The sequence below is a fragment of the Ambystoma mexicanum genome, chromosome 2p, assembly GCF_040938575.1.
Source record: "Ambystoma mexicanum isolate Mex_15411 chromosome 2p, UKY_AmexF1_1, whole genome shotgun sequence".
Classification (NCBI taxonomy): Eukaryota; Metazoa; Chordata; class Amphibia; order Caudata; family Ambystomatidae; genus Ambystoma; species Ambystoma mexicanum.
Window position 1 is genome coordinate 1269344404 of NC_090923.1, and position 24138 is coordinate 1269368541.

Consider the following 24138-nt stretch of genomic DNA (forward strand, 5'->3'; position numbering starts at 1 on the left):
AGTCAACAGCTTCCCCTTCAATACAAGTCTACTTTAAACACTTCCCAAACACACTGACAAACCTGACATACGTAAATAACACACGTGGCCACCATCCTGCCTAATCCAACAGGGAAACCCAATAATTCACAGGGTCCTCTTTTATGTATAAGTCTGTCTCTTCAAGGCAAAAGCCAAGGAACTCACCTTCCATGATACGAGCTAGCTATTTCTGCCAACCCTACATCCAAGAAGCAAGCTAAAATGCCTATCTCACAAGAAATCCAATACTTACTACCTTTTGTCATCTGTACTCTTAAGTCATTCGTCTAAACTGACTGCCCAAACTGATCACCCAAGATCAAATATTCCCTAACTAAAACAAAAATGTAACAACATTCCATATGAAACCAAAACTTTAATACAAACTTTAAGCGGAAACTGTCCATACCCTCCCCTGTTTGCCATAGAGCTGAGTCTATACTTACACTCCATAATATGCTGATGAAACAACTGACAAAACATAACTATTCCCCCAGTTCCCTCCCCCTGTATTTGTCAGTTTCCTGGACCCATACCTACACCAACTCTGCAGGTCTGATGCAGCTCTCGGACTCTCTGTCGCTCCCACAACCTGCCACCCCCACCTTCTCATCCCCGGATGCGCCACAGGGAGCAGGCAGGAATACAGTGGAGACGGCATTTGTCACTAAAGGCATGAGCAGCCATCCCTCTGCTACCACTTGAAGTGGAATTAAAAGCGAGAGGCTGGCTCGAGGGGAAGCCCCCATGCCAAGAGTCCAGAAATGTGACAAATTACTGCTTTTATTAATCCAAAGAAGGGAAAAGCACACAGATGTTTGCAGGGTCCAAATGCATTCTCAACTCATTACAGGCTGGTAGTGGGGTTTTAAAATTATGTGACCTCACAACCAAAAATTACATTCTTGGGCTTTAGACGAAAAGGGATTGCCTGACCAGTATAGCCATAGTTACAGCCCACAGGGGACACACAATCTGATTGGTCTGGCCAGATCTGGTAGCTCCACCTGGCACCACCCCCAGGAGGTCAGTGTAAGCCTTGTCAATTTAAGAAATTTACCAGCATATGAGCAAAAATTATGGGTGGGGAGAATGATCTCAGAGTACTGCCTGTTTCCCACTACTGTTACCACCTCTTTGACTTCTCAGGCTTCGAGCAAGGACACTCCAGACTCCACCTGTATGCTATGTTACATTTTGCATTTTCTGTCTTCGGTATGATGGGAACAACAGTTTCTGTCTGCCTCAAATTAATGGGTCTTGTTCCCCAGCTCCAGGTCACGTGTTTGGGGACCGTAAAATAGATGTTCTCTGCGTTTATGAAGAATTTCAGCCTTCTCTCCTTGCAGGTACTGTATGTTTTATTCTTCTCAAACACTTTCTCCCAGCATCCTTGGCAAGGCTGGGCATGGTGACTGCACCGCCAACTCTGCTTTGCTTTTCTCAGGGAAATCAGTGTGTCAGGTCTCACCCTGTGTTTTAAGCTCTCACAATTAATTTCAGGCGTCAGTAAGCAGTTCATGTGTGTTCTTTTGCACCTGGCTAATGTCTCTACGTGTGCTCAGTCATGTCGCCTTTTCATGATTTATTTGGTGATGTCATCCAGTTATGGACTGTGGGGCTGCTTTTGTGTGTGTAAACCAAAATCTTAGGGGTGTGCTTGGGGGCGGGTTTGAGTCCCCATCAACAGTACCATCCCGAGACCATGGGGGTCATTACGAGTTTGGAGACACCATGGCTGCCTCCAAACCCGGGTCCGGGTAGACGGAATGGGGACTTACCGGGACATTCCGACCTATGCAGACCCGTTAAGACCCCATTTTGTAAACCATTCCTCATTCCCCCCATAGGTCTCAATGGGAATGGGGAAGTAGCTAATAACGGGCCCGCAAATAGCGGGTCTGTTATTAGCTCCATGGTCCCTTAATGGGTCCCGCAAAGGGCGGCTGCTTAGACCAGCCGTTCCTGGTGGGACCCACTAAGGGACCTCGGAATGTGGCGGTAGGGGGTTAATGGCACCGGCATGCTTACCTGTGCCGTTAACCCCCTACTGCCAGGGTCGGAATGACCCCCCCATGAGTCTGCTGGATGGATACCCAGAGCGCAGCAGGATCTACAAACCTCAGAGACCCGGTCTTAAAGACCAAGAGCTGGGTTTGGGCAGGCCTACGAACCCAGCACTGGGTTTTCAGACAAACAGTGGGTCTATGCCCGGCTGACAGTCCCCAAGAAGGTTTGTAGACCTATTGCTGGGCCTGAGCTAAGTCGGGGATCCAGCACTCGGTCAGTGGGCCTGAAGGTGGATCTGCAGATCAGGGATTTGGTCAGAGCCATATGTGGGAGTACAGAGTCAGGTATGAATACCCAGAAATGGGTCTGAGCTGGGCTTGCAGCATTGGAGCTGGTTATGTATGGGTCTCTGTACCCTGCACTCGAGCAAAAGGCCTCAATGTAGAGTGGATCTTGCTGCAAGCCCTCCTCACTGAAACCATCAATGGTCTTAGAGGTGTCTGGGGCATGGCCTAAGGCATGGCATGTTTGCATGGCATTCTGAGGCAGAAAAATAGAGTGTCTATGGATACTATGCCCTAGGTATATTTTAAACTGGTCAGACGCATAGACCGTGAGCATCGGGCATATTGGAGCTCTTGATGGCGAACAAGGCATGGCCAGAGGTAATGCCAAGATAAACTGCAAATTTGTATGGATTTAAGCCAAACCCAATGGGCCCTTTGTTTGCCTTTGCAGTGCCATGGGCATGGATGGCATGGCTGAAGACTGTGTGCACATTGGTTGTCTTTACACCTGATCTAGTCCTGACTTGCCTACTTTAACATTGATTTCCCTAGATTCCTAAGTGTGTTTTAGTACTGGTTTAGCATCCATCATTTCCCTCTTGCCTAATTCTGTGTGTGCTCTTCCTCATCTCTGTCCTTGCTTACTTAGTTATGTGGGATGTCTTGACCCACTTTTGCTCTGCCATGCGGCATCACTGTGTTCTGATGGTGCCAGAAACATCAAAATGTCCGCAAAACCCTGGTGCGCGCCAAAACCTCTGAAAATCGCACCCTGCAAAGCACAAAAAGATGGTGGACCAATCTACCACGCATGTTGTCAGTGGTGGAACAGAGATCTCACTCCTGAAACATGTCACTGAGCTCCATAACAAGTGGAAATGGAGTACAGAGGGAAACGCAGTGCTCTGCTATAGGAAATCCAAAAATCCTGCTTTAAATCTTTTATTCTTGGTTGCTGAAACTGCAGAATGCCGGTACAAAAAACCCTTAAACATCCAGAATTCTTGCTGGGTGCTACAATTCACTTAGTTCAAGAAATCATTATGAACATACAATGTCCTGAAAAGCTGAAAGTATCAAAGAAATATCCACAGCAAAAGTTGCCTGCCTGTGGAATCTATCAAAATGTGGGCGCAGTACCCTCGGCCGCCTGAATGACAGCTGTCAGAAGCCTGCATGATAAACTTGAAAACCTGTATAAACTGAAGCCAAATGTTTGAAGTCTAAGTGGACTGTTCCTGAGAGTAACCTATGTTGTAATTGTTAATCCCATGGTTTAGAATCTGAAATAAGTGTTCTAGCTGCTAGTTTGCAATCACAAGTTTGTTTTTAAGCCAAGGAAAAATGCAACAGAATTAACCTTTAAACTCAGCCTGGCTAAAAGCCACCCAAACTGGAATAACAGCTTTCCTCCAGCTCTCTCCACCAGGAAATCACACCTAAGTGATGATTATAGGGTGGGGGACGAATTGGGCTGCAGAGGCAAAAGGAAACAATGGACATCCTCCAGCTAAAGGAAATGCTAATTGTGAAGGGTCGTAAATGTCCTCTACCAGGAACAACAGGGAGGAAACTGCTCTTGAACTGCAGAGAGACAGAAGGAGGCGGAGACAAACAGCCATCTGTGGCTGAACATTCACAAAGAACATTTTGTTTAAATACATATAACTCACTATGTCAAATTGTGAAAAATGTAGAAATAAGAGCCTTGTTAATGTAATTTCTGGATACACAGGTGAAAAGGCGCTAGAACTCCGTGACATGTTCTGGGAACAAACAGCGGAAAATGTGATATTACACCAAATGTATTTAGCCTAGAAGTATGAAACGTTATACACTTATGCCCATGTTATACTCGCACACGTGTACAAATTTGCTGATAAACTGGACATTGTATTCTTGATAAAAAGGGTGAAATTCTGTGGAAAGTAGACACAAGCTCCTACATGGACGGGGTTTTGAGGAGTATCTGCTACTGAAAATATGTGATCTATACATGTGGTTGTCATAGAGGTCACACATGTGGAAATATGTATTGTACCAAAAGTAGATTTTGTGTTCAGGCTAGTGGTGGACTGTAGGCCTCATAAACCCACACCATTAAGGTGACACCCTGTTTTTCTCCTCCTTTCAAGGCAGAGAGGAGACCTTGACCAATCCCGGTCAAAGGGGCAAGCTTAGGATAAACCAGCGCACACACCCCTTTATCATAAGCATAAATAGAGACAGCTCAGCACTCAAAAAAAGACACAGATTCACCCACTATCGCGATGCTAGCGGAACACCCTGCGGCAGAACTATCCATCTTACTTGCTCCAGACTCCAGAAACTTGGCAAAGCAGAAAGGCCCATTTTATAGCCGAACCATTCTCAGCTAGGCCTTAAATTCCAGAACTAAAATCCCACCACCTAAGTGGAAGCTTCAAAATATATACAGCCGGGCTGTGCTGTACTGCTTGCCTGCTGAAACAATTATCATCAGAACCAAAAAGGACAGATCCAGTCCATCCTGCCGTGCGGCGACCAGAGCGCCTTGCTGATTGCAGACTCAGTCCAGTCCGGTGTGCCCAGCAGTGTGTCCTGACCAGAATCCCTGACCAGAATCCCTGACCAGAATCCCTGACCGGAATCCCTGACCAGAATCCTGACGGTTCCGTGTAAAAACATATCTAGTGAGTATCTAAAGATAGAACTGTGTCACTAGCATATGTACTGTCCATATCCAATCCCTATCTTAAATCCATCCTATCTTGTCTTCAGAACCTGCATTGTTAGGAGTACTTTTGAATTGACTGAACTCTCTGTCCTTTCCCTACTATCTTCCTCCTGTGCTAGTATTGTTAAAAATATCGTTGCGCTGATATTTTTCATCTGATGTAGGCGAGCTCCACTGCAGGCAGTCGCCCTGATCCAGTGGCTGTGTTCCTGTGTGGTATGTGTTTATTCATAGTCATCCTCTAGTGTAAGAAATCCTTTTTGTCATTTTAAAAGCGCATTCCCTTTTTCCCATTCTTGCACCTATATCGAAAAAAACGACCTCCACTAAAACGTCCATAACTTCCTCAATTTTTGTGCTAGAAACAAAATTTCAACATCTATTTGTAGCTAGCATCCGCAGCTTTAATTCACGTTGCAAATCCATATAGTTCCCCCGTAATCGCGAATACCGCGCACTGAAATGTTTGCGGCAAATTTCGTTTTAGGGAAATTCTGACACATGTAAAACATCTTTTCCTTGCTCCCGACCTCAATTTTCAGATTTCACATTGTTTCTTAGTATCAAATCATTGCTAGTGTTTGTGTGGAACTATCCAAAGCGGCTCCCATAAGAATTTAAACAATTTCAGCAATTTAAACCATATTTAGTGTTTTCACCCAATCCATTCTCAAGATAACTTTAAAACCATTCTGACCGCTTGCCAATCAATTCTGTTTTTCTCTTGTGTTGCTGGGGGGAAAGTGGGATTGATATTTTGTTTGAATACTGCCATTCCTGATACTTGCTCTCTCCTCTTATCTCTTTACATTGCCTTTTGGAGGGTTGAGGGGTGTGCAGGAGGAAATAGTAACCACACTGCTATTTGATCTGAACACACACAAAAAAGTATTATTTCTCCGCTGAATTGTTTTGCTCACTATTACTCCTTGTGTATTAAAGAGATTATTTAGTGTTACATCACCCTATTGGTGATTATTGTGTACCGATTAAAACATAGTGTGATTAATTTGTAAATACATAAATAAATATTTTAACTTTGTGAACCAGCCTGATTCCTGGTTCAGTGTGACCGGGGGTTCCAGGAGAGGGGCTTGATATGAGTGGTACATCGTTCAGAATAAGAGAACTTTTAGACAACAATAAATAAGGATTTCATTTGTGCATTACACGCTAGGCATTGACTTAGGTGAGTGGCGGATTGAAATCACTTACAGTTATTCTCTGCTCTATCGTTTCTGAATCAGTCCACCATGGTTGCATCTGCTTCATATCCGTATATCAGTGCGACTCCTGGGTAGCTCCCTATTCTAGATCAGGAAAGGCAAAGACTTCTGATCTTTCTATCTAGTCCATTAAAGTCGACCATTGTCAGTTGATTAGTCACGCCAGCCCTACCTCACACTGAGTAACATAATGTATTCAGGGATCAATGTGATCACTGTGCTGTCGAACATGCTGAATCTGAACATCCTGAGCTCCATAACAGAGGTGCACAGTGATCACATAGTTGGCTCGTACTGTGCTGGTAAAGCTGAAAATAAGTAATATTAGTGTGCTAATGCCGCCGACTTTTTCCCCTCACCCCTGCCCTTCTTTCTCAATTTTTTTACCACTTAAATTTAGGGTCTGCTGGCCAATGTCTATGGTCCTGTCGCAACTCTGCTTTCACGAAATTGAAAGTGTAACACGTACAATTTCTTGCGAGATGTCATGCTTTTCTTACAAAATCACAATCAATTTAACGCATGGGTGCACAACATATGGCCCGTGGACCAGTTGCGGCCCGTCATGCCATCTTGTCTGGCCCGCCAGGAACAAAGACTTTCCTAATGGAGGGCGGCCCGCAAGCAGCATCGGCTGCCCTCCATTAGCAAAGTCTTTGTTGTCTTCCGGGCCGGACAAAACACTGGCCCTCATTGGTTCAGTGCACACGAACCACGCAGCTCCTATGAGCCACGTAGTGCGTGTGTGCTGCACCAATGGAGTGACAGCACTACGGCTGACGTGGCCAGTAAGGCTTGATGCCGCAAGGCATTTCAGCCTTGTCACGCCCACGCCAGCCGTAGTGCCAGAAGCCTCACCAGCGTTCCAGCACGTCTGGCAAGTACATGGTGGGTGGGCTGTATGTTTGTGTGTGTGTGTGTGTGTGTCTGTCTGTCTGTCTCAGGTCCGTCCTGACTGTGTTTTTTGTTTTTATATGTATGTTGAGATGCGGGGATGGGTGAGCGTGTCAGGTGTGTATGGGTGTTTGTATTTGTATGTCTGCAGTGTATGTTGAGATGCAGGGGTGGTATGTGTGTTGGGTCTGCTTGAATGTGTTTGTGTGCAAATGCACTGTGTGTTGAGTTGCGGGGGTGGGGTGTGTGTCGGGTCTGCCTGAATGTGTTTGTGTGCAAGTGCAGTGTGTGTTGAGATGCGGGGGTGGGGTGTGTGTCGGGTCTGCTTAAATGTGTTTGTGTGCAAGTGCAGTGTGTGTTGAGATGCGGCTGTGGGGTGTGTGTCGGGTCTGCCTGAATGTGTTTGTGTGCAAGTTCAGTGTATGTTGAGATGCGGGGGTGGGGTGTGTGTCGGGTCTGCCTGAATGTGTTTGTTTGCAAGTTCAGTGTATGTTGAGATGCGGGGGTGGGCTGTGTGTCGGGTCTGCCTGAATGTGTTTGTGTGCAAGTGCAGTAGTGCATATTGAGATGCTGGTGGGCGAGGGGGGTGTCGGGTCTGCCTGAATGTTTGTTGTTGTGTGAAAGTGCATGTTGAGATGCGGGTGTGGGGTGTGTCGGGTCTGCCTGAATGTTTGTTTTTGTGTGCAAGTTCAGTTTTTGTTGAGATGCAGGGGTGGGGTGAGTGTCGGGTCTGCCTGAATGTATTTGTGTGCAAGTGCAGTGTATGTTGAGATGCTGGGGGGGGTGGGAGAGGGTCGGGTCTGCCTGAATGTTTGTTGTTGTGTGCATGTTCAGTGTATGTTGAGATGCGGGGTTGGGGGGTTGGGGTCTGTATGGGTGCATGGTGTATGCTTGTGGGTTTGTGTGCTGAGTTGGGGGTGGGGGGCTCCGGTCTGTATGAGTATGTATGCATGGTGCATGCTTGGTGGCATGGGGCATAGTGTTTGGTTGGGGGGTCGGTGCCATTGGGCATTGTGTTTGCTTAAGGGGTGGGTGTCTTGCGGCATGGTGTTTGCTTGAGGGGTGGGTGTTTGTTTGTTTGTTTGTTTGTTTGTTTGTTTTAATCACTTGTAATGCGCACCAGGCCCGGAGGTTACCGGGCGCAGCAGTACAGAAAATGCGAAGCTTAGGTTACAGGTTACAGATAATATACAATGAAGAACATAAATATACAGTAATGTACAGGTTACAAATAGTGTGTAGTGATGTGCATGTATGTACAATTATATACAGGTTACATTTTAGGGAAATACCGAATTTTACATGTAGCATGCTGACAAGTAAAAATTAGACTTTTGAACAATGGATTGCAGAATAAGGGTGAAATAGTAGCAGGCTACAGCCAGGCTCAATATACATAGACCAGAGAGGTCGATTAGTGGTAGGGCGAGACTAGCTTAAATAGGCACTATCAGGCTAACTGGCACAGATCAAGGAGGTGCAAGTGGGATAGAGTGGTAACCGGGAGGTGTCTAGCATGAATGCTCAGAAATGTAGCCAGTGTACTCTAGGGAGTAAGGGAGCTGGGTGGGTACTGATCAGCTAGATGTCAGAGGCTTTCAGGAGATTGATATATTTAGATCTGAATTTCAGAAATGGCTGATCTTCACGTAAGGGGCATAGTGTTTGCATGAGGGGTGGGTGTCTGGGGCATAGTGTTTTCATGAGGGGTGGGTGTCATGGAGCATAGGGTTTGCATGAGGGGTGGGTGTCATGGGGCATAGTGTTTCTTGAGCAGTGGGTGTCTTGGGGCATAGTGTTTGCTTGAAGGGTGGGTGTCTTAGGGCATTGTGTTTACATGAGGGGTGGGTGTCTTGGGGCATGGTGTTTGGTTGAGAGGTGGGGGCCATGGGGCATAGTGTTTGCTTGAGGGGTGGGTGTCTTGGGGCATAGTGTTTGCTTGAGGGGTGGGTGTATTGGGGCATAGTGTTTGCTTGAGGGTGGTTGTCTTGTGGCATAGTCTTTGCTTGAGGGGTGGGTTTGCTTGAGGGGTGGGTGTCTTGGGGCATAGTGTTTGCTTGAGAGGTGGGTGTCTCGGGGCATAGTGTTTGCATGAGGGGCGGGTGTCATGGGGCATAGTGTTTGGTTGAGGGGTGGGGGCCATTGGGCATAGTGTTTGCTTGAGGGGTGGGTGTCTTGGGGCATAGTGTTTGCTTGAGGGGTGGGTGTATTGGGGTATAGTGTTTGCTTGAGGGTTGGGTTTGCTTGAGGGGTGGGTGTCTTGGGGCATAGTGTTTGCTTGAGGGGTGGGTGTCTTGGGGCATAGTGTTTGCTTGAGGGGTGGGTGTATTGGGGCATAGTGTTTGCTTGAGGGGTGGGTTTGCTTGAGGGGTGGGTGTCTTGGGGCATAGTGTTTGCATGAGGGGTGGGTGTCTTGGGGCATAGTGTTTGGTTGAGGGGTGGGATCCATGGGGCATATCGTCGGACCCCAAGCGAGAACCCAATAATAAAGCTAAAACAGGCACAGTTAGGAGATGTACATCCTTTGCTTTTTGTGGAAACCTGACTCAACGAAGGCCATACTCCTCTTGGGCAATCCAAACAGCAAAGTATAGCAGTCCAAAATAATGGAATGTCCAATCAAGTGTCAATAAAATATATATAATTTAATTAAACAGACTATATGCAATAACTAAATAGAAATAAATAGCAATGGAAAATGTGAAGTACAAAATATAAGTTTGAAATACAAAAAAAATACAAATAAAAATCATTACACCTCCTACCGCCCCACCCACATTTACTTTCGGCCCACTATAGCCATCATGTAAGGCACTTTCGGCCCTCTGTCAAAATCAGTTGTGCGCCCCTGATATAACAGGATCCAGCATTTTCTTCACTGACGAACACACAGTAAATGTGCGTTAACCTTTTTTAGAGCGATACCGTATTCATCATGTCTATGCATTCTCTTTGCTGAAGACATATTTATATTAGTGATAAGCTGGCTTTTATCCCCAGCACCCCACACCCCAATCTATCTAAAGGCCCCTATACTATACCAGGATAGACATTACTCTGCTCAAATTGTGTTACCTTGTATTGGTGGTTATTTTGTTTATTTAAAATTGTACTTATAGCAATCTCCAGACCTTTAAAGTTGATGTGGCATTTTACCCCTAGCAGAGGTTACCAGCTATATCATTTCTCCTACTCATAAACTAAGCCATGCCTCCAAAATCCCCTGAACCTTTCCTGCTCCCTCATGGTCTCTGTCAGGACACACTAATCTGGTGCTAACTTGAGACAGAAATCCATATTCCATATAAAGACATTCATTTGATAGGAAGCTATATTTATGTCAGAAAAGCTAGAAAGAGTATTTTCATGTTCAATGCGTAAACTGGGGCTGTGGAATTCCTGTGTGTGTGGCTGCATCCTCAGGAAAGAAAGCCCACCCTCCTAAAACATTCTCAGAAATTACTGATAGGAATCGCTTGTGCTCATGATGTTAAACCATTCCCTAGTGGAATTGGACTTTTCCCTGATGTGGCTTTCAGAGCTTTCACCAGTAATACCACCATAGAGCTCAAGGGCCTGATTCATGTTCAAATTTGCATGCCTCCCACAAAGCCTGCGTGCCGAGAACACACCTGCGCGGCCCATCTGCTTGCCTCGCGTATTCATGGAACTGTCCACGCAAAGTAACCCCACGTGCAAGTCGTGGCCAGAATGCCCACAACATGCCCACATGCATAGCTATTCCAGCCATGGAAACAGACTATTTTGCACCCCTCCTGCACGTAGCAATGAACCCTGGAAAAACAGACAGCGTACCCCCCAACCAGGCCAGCTCCATGACAGGGGTGCGTGGGGTTCCCCTTAACTATTCCCAGCACCCCCTCAACATGTGTAGCATGTATCATAAAAACTGAAATTTTCCAGTAAACATGCGTGCAAACCACTGTAAACGGTTTTTTGCACCCTGCTACACTGCTTAGGAGCACCCCCAAGTGTGAAAGCAACCTGACTGCATGCACTCACCCCTGAATTTGCCCGATCTTACCTCTGCGCAGAGATTCCTATGCACACATGTCTGCACGCCTGCCTTCGGATGGCAGATAGTTCGAGGGCATTGTGTGGTAATTTCCCTGCCGAGAGGTTGTGCCGTTGGATTCATGAATACGTATCATTCCAAGGAATAGTGGGCGTGCGATGGACCGCCTGCGATCCGTCCCTTGTAACGCCCACATTTTCCCTCATTCTTCCCCACTTTCCATGTTCCTTTCTCCGTTCCTCTGGTGTGTGTGCGAGTTCCACCTTCCCCCCTCCCATGCCAGCTGCTCTTTCCATTCGAGGCAGTGCTGGCATGTTTGCAAACCTTTCCAGAAGGTAGGTACATAACATATGACATATTGCACCATCTGGGAATGTTAGAAGAAGAACTGATTAATATTAGCAAAAAATCAGAAAACTTTAAAAATGCATGTTTAATAATGCTGTGAACTGTGCATTATCTGCACTCTATTTGGAAACTGTTTGTCTGCACACAAGCTGCTCTATGCAGTTTAATTTCGGATTTACTGTGTGCTAGTCTCATTTTGTTCATGGATCCCTGAGGCATTCCAAGATGGCCGCCACCTCTTTGTTTTCATCTTGCTAGGTCTGATGTGCAATCCTTGTCCATCCTGCCTCCTCATTGGCTGACGGACTGCCTTTCTTTCCAATTGGTGACCGGCAGGCTTCAGCCGGCCCCCTCAGCAAAGGCCCACTACTAAGCACCCTGTCTGCTGTCTGGCCGGGTCTTGTTGGGTCTCTGAGGGTCCTCTCCTACACCCCACAATACACATGTAGGCCGAGGAAACCACCATGTTCCCTGGACACACAGTGACAAATGGACTTCCTAACACTCTTCTGAAGGTCAGTTTCTTTTACTAGCTATCAAATCCTTCCCTCTGCACCGGGTCTGGCTACCTCTCACTTTGGATCTGTTCTTCATCTTATCTAGCGTCACCTAACCTGTCTTAAATTCAAATTTAGCCTGTCGAGTGTGCTGCATTTCACAGGCCCTGTCTTAAAGTCGAATTTACCCTGTCTAGTGTGTTCGATTTCACCTGCTCTGTCTTAAAGTCGATTTTAGCCTGTCTAGTGTACTGCATTTCATGGGCCCCATCTTAAAGTTGAATTTAGCCTTCTAGTGTGCTGCATTTCACTTGCTCTGCTTTAAATTGGAATTTAGCCTGTCTAGTGTACTGCATTTTACCTGCCCTGCTGAATAACCAATTTTGATTTTGCTTGCGGCTGTTTGTGCACCCTTCCTCCTCCTCCAAATGCATTAGAGCTCAGCCTGGCAAGTGTCCCCCCCACCTCTTCTGCCTACCATGGCGCTATCTATCTCTCCTATGCTCTACAACTGTTTAACAATCAACTATCCTTCTCCTATCACTAAATCTGGCCAGAAGAATCTTAAGAAGGACACCCTGAACTCCAACCTAGGCCTTCCTATTCCATACACCTATATCAAATCCTATCCGACAAAGAGACTGTCACTGACATCCTCTTCTTTGTAAACTCACCTGACCGATGGACTCGCTATATGGACGGTCTTCTCTCTCCTATCGCCTCTTCTCCCATTAATGGTGGCACACGCTGGGAAGTCCTCCTTGACCTCTTCACCATTTCCAGAGTCATCATTAATGTTGATTTCAATGGACTGATCATGGTTCAGTTTCCTCAACCCAACCTTCTCCTCTTGATAGGCTCCTCCCTCGCCTCTCTAATCTTACCTCCCCCTCTGGCCAGACTCACTTGCCCACTGTGCCTTCCTCCTCCTCTACGCAGGCCCCCTTGCCACTACATCTTCCACCACCTCTGTTCAGATGTTTGGGCCTTACCCTTCTGTCCCGGCACCCTTGTCGGCCTTGACTCTGCCTCCATCCACTACTATCTCTCTGGCCCTCTTTCCACGGGGGGACCACTGTCCCATGCGCCCCCCGCAGAAGACCTTTAAGGCTGCAAGCTACTCCACATTGACACCCTTAACACTCGCTCTGCTGTTAAACACTCAACTGATATCTGCAACCTCCTCGAACTAATGGATATTGATGTGCTCGCCATCACTGAAACATAGTTCAAGAACAGCTCTGTCACAAGCTTTGCCCCTCCCCCCCTTTGTGAGCCCAGGCTGAAGAAGGTAGGTGGTGGGGTAGCACTGATCTTCCCTGAATGTATATCTGTGTCTATTATCCCTATTCAGACCTACTCCTCTTTTGAGTGCCCAGTCTGCAGGTTCTCACTCTCTCACAAATTTTCTCTCATCATGGCCACCTTCTATCGACCTCCTGGACAGCTCACTCTCTTCGTCTCTGAATGGGCCGCTCTAGCCTCTTCTCTACTCTCCTCCTCCTCTCAACTCCTCCTGCTGGGTGACCTCAACATTCACCTTGACTCTCCTGACTTGTCTGGATCTTTCTGCAACCTATGTGACTCTCTCTCCCTCTCTATTCTACCCTCTGACTCCACTCATATCGCAGGCCACACGTTGGATGCTCCCATCTCCATTGACATCCCACTCTCTTCTATCAACTCACCTGCAGCTCTCCTCTCCTCTGACAGCAACTCACCCGGGACAGCCACTGGGCTTCAAGATCAACAGACCCATGAAAAAAGTGACAGTGGCTGCCTTTGCCTCCACCTACTCTCCTCCTCCCTCTCCTGTGGCTGACTCCCACCCTGACACAGCCCTCACTGCCCTTAATCTCTCTATCTTCAACAATCTTGATATTCTTTCCCCTGTCATGAGGGTCCGACTGAAGCCTTCCAAAAAGTTTAACTCTTGGTACGACTCCGACCTGGCTGCCCTTAAATGCAAGTGCAGGGCAGCTAAGCGGAAATGGAATTTGTCTGCTGCACCATCTGACAAACTGGTCTGCAGACTCCTTCAAAGGCAATATCGACTCTGCATCCGCTCCAAGAATAGAGTCTTTATTCAAGCCCTCATCTCTGTGGCATCAAACAACATGGCCAAACTTTTCAAAGTCTGCAAGGAATTGGCCAATGCTGTAGCAGCCTCCTCCTCTGTCGCTCCCACCCAGGACCTCTGCTCGGCCCTGGCAGCACACTTCACCACAAAAAAGCCAAGACATCCTCTCCTCCCTTCCCCCACACCACAGCACACACCAGCACCTGTGCCTCCCTTGGCACCACCTCCACTTCCACTCTCCTCTCTCTCTCCCATCACACCTGATGAGGTTACCAGACAAGTCCAGTCTATGAAGGCCTCATCCAAGCAAGTTGACCCCGGCCCCTCCAAATCCATCAAGGACAACATTGACTCCCTCACACCAGCCTTGACTGACCGTTGCAACCTCTCCTTTTCCACTGGAGTTTTCCCAACTGCTCTCAAGCACTCCTTTGTGCACCCTCTTCTCAGGAAACTCTCTGCTTACCCTTCCATTCAGTCAAACTACCACCCAATCTCTATCACTCCTTTCCTGGGGAAACTCCTGTAGAAGCTGGCTTTCTCTTAGCTAAACCTCCACAAGGAATCAATCAGATGTTTCCACGACCATCAGTCTGGCCTCAGAGCATCCAGAGGCATGGAAACTGCTCTTCGGAACACCTTTGAAGACCTGCTCTCAAATCTTGACACTAAAACTCCCTCTGTTCTCTTTCTTCTTGATCTCTCCTCTACCTTTGACACGGTTAACAATATCCTGATCTCCTGGCCTCTTGATACCTTGGGAATCACAGGTCAGGCTCTGGCTTGGCTAACCTCTTTTCTCTCCGACTGCCCATCCCAGGTCGAACTTGGTGCCTTTCTCTCAACTATCACACTCTCAACCTGCAGTGTTTCCCAAGGTTCTAACCTATCGCCCTGGTTCTTCAACGTCTACATGGTTGCTCTGGCACGTATGATTGCCACTTTCACCTCTAATTTCCAGTGTTATATGGATGACACGCAGCTATCCTTCAGGCTACCCTCAGCCGCCTGCTCTGCCTCACTCATACCTTACTGTCTGTCCGCTATTCAGTCATTGTGTGCTGCAAACAACCTTTGTCTCAATGCCAGTAAAACTGAGATTGTTCACATTGGGACACCTGCTCCCACTTTTTCCTCTCACTCTGGCTGGCCTCCCTTGGCCCAGCGCCTACCCCCGCCTGTGAGGACAAAAACCTTGAGGTCTTCTTCGACTCCACTCTCTCCTTCTCCTCTTACATTTCTGACACTTCAGAAAAGTCTATCAACTATGCCTCCTTAGAGGCACTCTACCTTTTCTCACTTTCCCTCAGCGGTTTACTGTCTCCAGATCCCTAGTTCTCTCCAGGCTGGACTACTGCAACAGCATCTTCCTCAACCTCACTGCTTTCGCAATGCGCCTTCTGCAACTCATCAAGAACAGAACCACAAGACTTATCCTTGGCCTCAAGCCCAGGCACCGCATCTCCAGAACAGAACCGCAAGACTTATCCTTGGCCTCAAGCCCAGGGACCACATCTCTGGTGCTGAAATCCCTTCACTAGCTCCCCGTGTCTGCAAGGATCAAATTCAAGACCCTCTGCATTGTCCACAAGGCTTTCTGGGTACTGGGACCTACTTAACTTCAATTTTGCCTTCCTAAATACTGTCCCTCACAAGCCCTGTCATCATCGTTCACCCCCGATGCCCTGAAGAACATATCTAGTCTCTTGACCCACAATAGCCACTTTGGGCCCAGCTTGGAAGGGGGGCCAGTAGTATCGAATTCAGGCATGGGGGCTAGGGAGCTGCGAGATCTGCGGGGGATTGGGGCAGCGGCACCCTCATCGTCGGTCTCTTCTCCCATTTCTGCGTCCCGTACTCACAGTTGTCTTTCTTGAAAGAAGGGCGGCTTGTTCTGGTCTCGTGGTAGTTTGGGGTGTAGAAACCCACTTCTTTCTTCTTAAATGCCACAGCCCTGCGCCTGCAGGACTGTGGGTTTTCCAAAAATTGTCTGTGACCTCCAAACACAGCTGGTATGTGGCGCACGAGCACCCTTTCGGGCCGCAACCACTGCCGCCACGTGTGAAGAGGGGAGCGAGTGAGATCAAAATGGCCGCCGGCGCTCCGCGGGTCCGTAATACGGAAGACTTTCCGTCTCTCCGAAGCTGTCGGAGCACGGAAGCAGTCCGTACCTCCTCGTCGCCAGTGTTCTACCCTGGGGAAGCCCTGTGATGTTGCGCGGGCCTCCCAGGGTCGGGACACCAGCGCGCGTATGCAGCGCGCAAGAACACACGCCGGAGACGTCTGCTCGTTCCGGTGCTCCGGCGCAAACTGCCCAGGCACCGCCTTTATTAACTAGCGCGGCGCGCTTCGTGTACCATGTACACAACACCCTCCACTCATATACCACCAACCGTCTGCAAGTGAGCTGGTTCTCCAAGCAGAGATTTTGAGGGAGATCCCTTTCTTCAGCAGGTTCCTCCCTCTGGAACAGCCTCCCTGTGAGCCTCCGTCTTGACCCTGAAATTCTCAAGTTCTGGAAACTACTCAAGACCTTCCCCTTCTCCTCTTCCTTGTCTCTCAACCCTACCCTGCTAACCTAGCTCTCTGCTCTTCCTTCTCTCCCTCCTTCCACACAGCTTATTGACTGGCCTCCTGGTGTACCTCAGAGTCTCACTGGTCCCAGGCACCCCTGCCAGCCCTTCTGCACTTTCCACAAGGCCCTACATCCCACTGCACTTGTAATAAAACCTTGAAAGCTTCTCTCTCCGCACTTCACCAGCATTTACTGACTGGGCACACTTGATCACCTGCCCCTCTCTTGCCCTCCCGCACTTGCATGATCTGTATACAGCCCTGCCTGAAGATCGTCTGTCTGTTCTCCCTTGTCTTCACCCCTTAATGTGCACTTGGCAAAAAAAACAGAATCGCCGGCAGGCCTATTTGCTGTATCTACACTGTTTGCTGTATCTACAATGTTAAATGTATCACATTCACTTAATCTGTCTGTGCAGATGGTTATTGTCTCAGAAATTCAAGGGCTCTGAGCGACCGTTTGTTTTTCCCTCATGTTCCTTTCCTCCTTGAGCACTTTGAAACACTTGCCTGTGTATAGGCGCTATATCACGGTCGTTTACTAATTGACCTTTTCACAATTGACCTCAGGAGAATTGACCTAATTTAGAAGGTCAATTAGGACATATATGCGGGGGAAACCCCCCGCAACCCTCCACCCAATCCAAAATCCCGTGCAACTCCCCACCCTATCCCTGTATATTATTTATAATCCAAAACCAACAGAATACATATATAAAATAACTAAAATAGTATAAAGGTCAATTGTGCAGAAGGTCAATTAGGACCACTATAATAAGGTCAATTGTGAAAAAGGTCAATTGTAAAAGGACAATTTGGGGAATACCTATAAATAAACATTACCATAGCACCCACAACTTCGGTCTATGCACAGGCCACACTCATGCTGTGAGAGGTGTCTCGCGCAAGGCCTCGGCTGCTCGCAGAGACATGCCGAGCCTGCGCAAAGTCCCACACAGTACGAAAAAGTCACGCGCTGACCATACCATGAGTTGCACGTGCAGTTCGGTGGGCAAGGTCCTGATGTAACACGCAAATAATTCCATGAATCAGTGCCCAAATATCTAAGGAAGCCTTCAACTCTTTCATCAGTTGGAGATCAAATAAGCATCTGTTTGCCAATCAACACTTCCTAGCATTAGCGGTTATATTTATGGAATCATTTATTGATGGCATTACTTTTCTTCTGCAATAATTCTGATGGCACCTCTCTAATCAACAAATGGCACATATAAAGCTATCTTTAGCGGCCATATTATGGAAAAGACTGTGGTTGAGAAGAGGGATCGACATAGGAATGCCTGCATATTGTTATTGCATATTAAGAGTGGTGAAAGGTAATACTGAGATCATCAACATGGTCTGGCCTACATGTCACTAAATCAAGTAATTGTGGATTACAATGTTGTTGCTACCAGATGGCTTGCTAATGAAATTGAAGGCTAGATATTAGACGGAAATAGCACTTGTAGAATTAGCACCAGCGGAAAAACCACCAAAAACTGGAGGAATTAGCCCTGGTGATCATTCTGCCGGCGTAATTAATGCCATGATTAAAAATGGTAATACCACTGCATTTCAAGTGAAAATACTGCTGAAACACTGGCTAAAATGGGCGGTTATTCCACCAAAAAAAACATTGCAGTTACCTCCACCTTGTATGCATAGAGGTGATGGAAATGAAGCCATGAGTGCATACAATGCACTCAGAAAGGGCATGTAATGGCCCCACCGTCCCCAAACACACTTCCCAACACCATGGCACCACCAGCAGTTGCAAACCTAGATCTCCAGCACCACCTTACCTACATTGAGCTGCAGAGTCATGCACAGCATCAGCACACAGCACAAGTGGCAGAAAGGCGGTGGAGATACCATGCAAAGAGAGGGTTCATTTCCCGGGTCAGGCCAACCGCATGGGCACTAAGTGATGAGCAGCAAATGACACCATACCGCTTTAACAGAGAGCCCACAACAGAGCTACTCACCGTGATGAAGGATGACCGAGAAAGCTGATTTGACATCCGAACAGGAATCTCAACTCTAAGGAAGTGTACTTCGCTGCTGCACTGTTTCAACAGAGGCACCTTGCAGTACACTGTGGGCATGCTGCATGGCAGGTCACAGCCCACGTTTCCAATTATGCTCACCCAGGTGCTGGATGTGCCCATGCAGCAGGCACCACAGCACATCTCCCTGCCCACCACTCCGGCACAGGTAAATGAAAAAATGCACACTTCTATGCAGCTGCTTACTTCCCTAACGTCATCACAGCTTTGGACTGCACACATGTGTCATTCGTGCCCCCCCCCCCAACAGGCATCAGAAGAGGTTTACAGGAACAGGAAACAGCAAAATTCACCTAATATACAGGTGTCCTGTGATGCAGACCTTCCAAGGGCATATACTAAGAAAAACCTATTGTCAATCTTTACGGTAATTACAAAAAAGAGTGTGGGATGGGTTTCACAAGAAGGAAAGACGTGTTCACAAATGATAAGTCAGGATGTGTTAGCAGGGGTTTCCCTTGCCCAGGTTTTGAGTACAGGAAAACATGGGACTCCTGAGCACAGCACACTCTCAAGCTTTCCCAGCACGAGGCAACAGTTTTGCTTCATATATCAGGACCTTTGTTGGGTAAGTCTCTTTTCTTCAACAAAGAAGTCTCTTGCCCCAACGACCTGATGGGTTTCCAAAATAACAAACAAAAAGAGTTCTGTTCAAAATGGACTTTGGGTGGTGACTTCAACCGTGGGTTCCCTTCTTCCGGACGCAGGCCCCTCTCAAATATCAGCCTCCCTCCCGTCGGGGTCACTCTGGCTTATATTCCAAATTATTTCTCGGTTGCATTCACAATGTCTTTTTAAACAGTTCTCCATTTACATCCCTCTGCCGGGTTCACTTTTGTCAACACACTGTTGTCCTGCTTATCAGCGTAGGAACGCTCAGTGTACCGTTGGCATCTGCTGCAACAAACTTGGGCTATTGTTCACAGTCTTACGATTCCTTCCACAGAGGTCTTGCGGGTCTGCGTAAGTAAGGGCAATGTCGCTTCTCTCCTGGTCAGCCTCTTGGAAGGTATCAACGACTGGGGAGGGAGAGAGGGGGCAGGAGGAAGGCAACTTTAACCAAACACTGATTTAGAGTATGGTAGTATTGTGAAGTGGACAGGTAAGCTAGCATTGTGGATGTGTTTTATGTTCAATATTATGTACAAGTATGCAACATCCACTCAATATATATTGCACACGTTAGCTAGTGCTTAAAGTTGCATATTTCCTGCCCCTAAAAACAGAGTACATCAAATTATACGCAAAAGGCAGGGGGTAAATCAAAAGCTAAAACCAAAAATAGTTGATGAGACATTTGCCCAGTTGAGGAGGCTCACATCAAGTTCGAAACCTAGTACCAAGCTTGTCACAAGGACACAATACAAGCGTTCAACTGTTACTGGTGCAGATAAGACCAGTGACACATAAGGCCACGCCCCCACCTATTCCCAAGCGACAGCGAACATATAGAATACGGAAGTAAGAATAGGGCGCCATTTTGTGTATTCCGCCGCCATGTAGAATGTAAGACAAGTAGCATTAGAGTTAGTTTGCCACACTGTAGAGAGCTAGTTTGCCACATTATATAGAGGGTAAGGTTGCTGAATACACAGAGAGGGAATGTAGGGAATGGTGGCATGCATCGTTAGGTATGATGGTTGTGAGAAACCAGAGCGTGACTAACCTGCTAGTCCCCAGGGATCTCTCTCAGGTGGCCAGGGCACGGCCATCACCTTTGGATCCCGACCCTGGGGTTGGACCAGTGTGGGAGGATCACCTGGGTAAGGGGTATTCGAAGAGTGGGGGTGAGATAGCCGATGGTGAGACGTGGTATTCACCCTTATTTTGTTTATCGAACCTATCTTATGATTTAGGTAGCTCTGTGATCACACAAATTAAAAGCAGAAACTAAATACACACTCTGAGCAAGGCAGAACACGAGAATGAGCAGAGTTTCCGGGATGAAGGCACACCTACTGGAGCAGAGCAACAGACCCATGGACAAGAGCACCGGGCCGAAAACCCCAAGGCTTCCCTATTGGAGGTCGTTGCCTCTGATAGTCCGCAAAAGATATGTGGAGTAGGCCAGATCCCACAAGTGAAGATGGCATTGTGTTTCAAGGACGCCAATAACCCTCCCATGTGAATGGCAGAGTTGAGGAAGTGAGGTCAAGCCTGTGGTTCTAACCTTGATTCGAAAATCAGAAAACGGTGTGTCGCATCCTTCTTAGGCCCCAGCAATGCGAGAGTGGCGCTGATGACGCTAGTCCTATGCCGGCGACTATCTGCTGCGTGGTTCCACAGGGTTCCCGTATTTCACCCACCCTCTTTAACATTTACAGCTTGCCGCTCCTGATGCTCCTTGATGACCTGGGTGCCCTTTATACCAATTATGCAGATGCAATTTAGGTCATCCTGAAGCTCTCAGGCATCCATTCACCGGACACTTCAGCTATTGATTCCATCTATGCCGCCATCCAGGCCTGGATGGCAGTCAACTCCTTGGCACTGAACACTGACAACACGGCGCTCTTGATTGTCGCCTCTGAGCCTAAGCTTAAAAATCTTGCTTCAGACTACAAAAGCTTTAATATCGCAGAAAGCACCATCACTGGGGCGAAGAGTGTGAAGACTCTGGGCATCATTCTGGATGTCGAGTTGATGATGAAACAGCATGTCACACATAGCCCTCTTGTGGTTTCACTAATACATTACTCAACCACATTCACCCATTTATCTGGGACAGGAACAACTCTCTGTTGGCATCATCCCCGGTGAATTCTCGGCTGGACTATTGCAACAGTCTACTGATTGGTATTTCCGAAGCAAACATCACAGCATTGCAAGTTACGCAAAATGGGCCGGTGCGAGCCATTCTTGGCCTTACAAGGTGTAATCACATTACCAACTCCAGGTGGGATCTGCACTGGTTACCACTGAAACAACGCATTACTCACAAAATATTGTCTTTGGCACACAAGTGCTGGACCATGAGACTCCCATATATATCACTGATCATTTGACGGTGTAATAGCCTACTCACACTCTCAGGTCCCAGGATCAAGCCAGACTTCTCCAGCCAAGATTTAGGTTGTCTGGTTTTGGGGGTGCTGGTTTCGACATCCAGACCCCTGGAACCTGCAACGCTTTCCCACTAAATCTGAGAAACATCAAAAACTTGAATGACTTCAAAAAGAGGCTTAAGACCTATCTTTTCAATGGCGCACAGGGCTAAGTTCTCCCTCCCCATCTGAACTAACATCTGTCTACTGAGTATTCCTTTCTTTGTCTGTCCATGTCTTGAATTGATGTGCGTGTGCTCGGAGGCCTATGGGCTTCTGGCGCTATACAAACATTAAAATAAATAAATATATAAATAGTAACATGCTAGCAAGATACACCCACAGCACCTGAATAGTGAGAGCAGTTCACTACATGCAAGGAGAACACAAAGGTTACATACATTGAAGCGAAAAAGGTCTCATGCACTTGCTTCCCACTGGAATGAATAAGCACTGTATGTCATGACCCAATTCGATCCAACACCTGCAGGCAGCAAAATGTATCAGAGGGAGTATGGGAGGAGCAGTCCAAGTTTGGGCAAACTGTCTGGGAAGTTAGTGACCAGCATGGGAATGATGAGATGGGAGTACACGTGTATAGTTCTTGGGCCAAAACAACACTCTATCTCTCCTTTAATACCAGTAGCTAATTGGACTGCTGTGGATAAGTTTAACACCCAAGGCCACATTAGTGACAGGCACCAGTATTTTAATGATTGTCAGCAAGTTGTGGTGCCAACCAATCAGAGCATGGTCTGATGATGTCCAGGACATGACGCCTTGCATAGTGGGTGGGACTCTGGACAGACTCAAAGATAATGATTGACCAATTGAAGGAAGACATATATGTAACACATATGTGTTTTATTTTAACAGCCAATGGCAACTTGTAAACTTTGTTTTTTATGTATGTGATGTTGTAATATAGCCCCTGGGCTACCAAGAAGTAGCTGAGAACATCTGAGTGCTTTCCCCTGGCTAGATGTATCAATACAACTGGTTTCTTCATGTGGTTTGCTCCCTTATTTTAGCTGGTGTGGATCTTTCGAGCAACTTTAAACTTGGAGGCCGCAGCAAGATTTCTAAAGTCCTCAGAAAGGTTGAAGGCTCCGAGCTGAACCTCTTGCACATTGGTATTGGCCCGACGGCAGCAGAATCTGTGCGCACAAAAGTGGAGGTTAGCAAACATGTTGACTAGAGGGAGTGCAAGAAGTTGTGGGAGGTTCAGCATCGGAGGGCCTCGGTAACCGTAGAATGTGACTAAACCTGTGCACGAAGAATGATAGCTGTGTATATATGTATGATTTGTTGTTTGTTTCAGTTTTGAGGCCTAGAAGAAGAGGAAAAAGAGATATTCATGGTGAACTTGGGAGTGACATCCTTTTGATGTGACCTGGGAAACCATGTGGTTGTACAAGTACAAAAGATACAGAGATATTGAAGAAGAGGATGCCCCAATCGTAATAAGTAAAGACAGCAACGCATATGTTTTGCATTGTGAAGAAAAGAGGATATTCCCTGAGGGCAAGGGCATGCTGTGCAGTGTGGGATGGTCCCATGTATGAGGAGAGGACCTGGTTATAAAACATTGTGTTTATATAGTTATTGGTTGTTATATATTTTGATATAGTAGTGTTTTGTTTTGAGGAAGTTGAGGGTTACGATGAAATACTGATGTATATGAAAGCGTGTAAGTTAGATTGGAATTTTGGTTAAAGAGATTTTCAGGGGTTTCTAATAAAAGGTGGGAGGGTGATTTGATTAAGGGGAAAAAGGCGAATAAGGTGATGAACGCTGCTGGAACAGCATTGAATAATACAATTGGTAATTAGAGTATATTATTGTGTATTATGGATTCCGCACTGGCACATATTTGTAAATCACTCCCCCAATATCGGGAGAAAATGGTTAAATACCACACAGAATGGGTACAGGAAATGACAGGTCAAATGTTCAGGCCTTGGCCAAGTGAGGCGACACACATGAAGGAAGTACTGCAGCACATGTACACATACACTTGACTGCCACATATAAGGGGAATTAGTTCAAAAATTAGTTAAAAAACAGCCAGAGCATTCTCAAACTATGGAAGATGTTTGAGGAAGAGGAGTAAAGCAACTTTGATTGTAGTAACATGAAGCGCGATGAAATATGCGTGCCACCAACTGCTCCTCTTCCTCTGCAATGCTCTCCAGTGTGAACCGTGCCTAGACAGTTCCCATTACAGCCAGGCACGGGCTATACTAATCCCCGGTTTATGCAACCTGATTAAGACAGTGACAAAAGCACAGGACAAATAAAAGTGGGCACACAAAACTCTGCATTTCAGGTACAGA